Consider the following 2,169-nt stretch of genomic DNA (forward strand, 5'->3'; position numbering starts at 1 on the left):
GCCACCAAGCAGGAAGCGCCGGGGCAGGGGACTGGCGGAGCCACCTGTGTCACGAGCGGGGCGGGCTCAGCGGAGGCCTCCACCGCCACTTCCCCTGACACATGCGCCCCGACCGGCAGCCACACTGCCACCGCGGCGCTTCCCGCCTGCGAGCGCCCCGCAGGTGGGGAAAGCGAGGCAGGGCCCGGCGGGGAGAGGGACCCAGGCGTCCGGGGGACTGGCAGCAGCAGCGGAGGCAGCGCGGAGGCAGAGACGGGGGTGCAACGCTCACGCAACAGCGGCACAGCAGCGCCTGCCACGCTCCACACCTCCATCTCGCGAATGCCTCCATTAACCCCCGCAGCAACGAGGGGAGCGGGGGGGAAGCGAGGGAGCAGCCGGGGTTGCACCTCTTCCCTTGAAACCTCCGCTGCATCTGCTGGGGCGCAACCGCAGGGAGCAACGGGCACCGGCACCGGGCACCTGCAGCACGGCTGCTCCCTCGGGCTGCCCTGGGGAAGCAAGGTGCCCCAAATCGCTTCCATTTGCAGCAAAGCCAGGAGCAGGATGGGAGCGCGCAGGTGCACGTGTGGATGTGCACGGCCAAGCGCGCGGCTCCGGGGCTGGGATTTGCACCCAGGAGTCCTGGCTCCAGCCCACCTCGGCCTCCGGGAGCTCATTGCACCCTTCCCACCGCCCCGGGCTGCTCCTCTTGCCCATCTCAGCCTCAAGTGATGGTGCACGCACTGAGCTGCCTCGCCTCGAGCCTTGCCCGGGGCGGGCGAGACAGGCCGGATCCAGTCCCTGCTCCACGGCAGGAGAAGGAGGGAAAAATCCTGGGATGCTCGCGGAGCAGGGGCTCCCCAGCCTGCACCGGCCACGAGGGAGCTGAGGCACCTCGAACTTGTCACACCCAGCACGCAGAGCTCGCCGTGGCCGCGGGGGCCAAAGTCCCGGCGAAAGCCCTGAGACGGCAAAAGCCACCGAGGGATGATGTCCCCGAGCAAGACRGGGGCGACTGCAGGGCCACGTCCCGGGAAAAGGGGCAGGGGAGGACACGGGTGCTCACGCGTGCAGCAGGTGAACGGCAGAGCCGACGGTCCCTGCGGCAGGGGGAGCGGGCGCCAGGACGCGCTGCAGAGCTGTCGGTGGGTCGGGGGGGGGACACGTCCCGGTCCAGCCCGCCGGCCCCGGCGCCCGCAGCGATGACCTTCAGCGGTGCGCGGCCGTCCCTGCCGACACCGCCGGTGCGGGGACRGCCGCGGCGGGTGGCAGCGGCGCAGGGTGCGCAGCACGGCCCGGAGCCYGGCGCACCAACAGCAGCGCAATAAAGCGGTGCATGGAGGAGCAGGGTGGYGGGTCGCCCCCCCCCCAGCGAGCGTGGCCCCCGCCTCACCTGGCGGCGCCGGGGGGGGGCTCGGGGGAGGTTCACACCTTCCCCGGCCACCGCGAGACGGCCGGATTCAGCCCTGCAGGAGGGATCCGGTCCCGGGGGATTCGCTGCACCTGCCCGTGCTGGGGCTCGCGCTCGGGCAGGTGATGCTCAGCGGGTGCAGGGGGGGCTCGGGGGTGCAGGGGGGCCCTTGCACCCCGGATTTGCCCTGCGCTTCCCCAGGCAGCTCTGCCAGGGAAGGGCAGTGCAGCAGGTCCCTGCGGGAGGGGGGCAGCAGGGAAGGGGGGCCCTTGCAGCGCACTGGGTAGCGGATGCACCCCCAAGACCCCTCCACCCGGAGGGGGGGTGATGCATGGGGGCGCCCCCCAGCCCCGGGGCAGCGCTTGCAGCGGCGGGGCTGCGCCGTGCACAGAGCGGGGGGTGGCTGCAGGAGGGGTCTGGCGGGGGGGGGGGGCGCCCCGATACCTGGGGAGGGGGCGCGCTGCAGGGGGGCCGCGCCCCACAGAGGGGGGATTGTGCGGGGTGGCAGCAGCCCCCGAGGAGGGGCTGCCCCCCAACATCCACGGGGGGAGCTTTGCAGGGCTGCACCCCCCCCACACACACACACAGGGAGGGGGGGGGCTGCCCCCAACCCCCAGGACGGGTTTGCATTGCAGGGGGTGGGTGGGTGAACCCCACGCACGGAGGGTGTGTGTGGGGGGGTATTTCGGGGCCGCTGCCCCCCAACACCGGGGGGTGGTCTTGCAAGGAGGGGGGGTCACCTCCATGCACGGCGGGGGGCAGGGCGGCACCCCGCG

This window comes from Apteryx rowi, unplaced genomic scaffold (assembly GCF_003343035.1).
Source record: "Apteryx rowi isolate R43461 unplaced genomic scaffold, aptRow1 scaffold_220, whole genome shotgun sequence".
Classification (NCBI taxonomy): domain Eukaryota; kingdom Metazoa; phylum Chordata; class Aves; order Apterygiformes; family Apterygidae; genus Apteryx; species Apteryx rowi.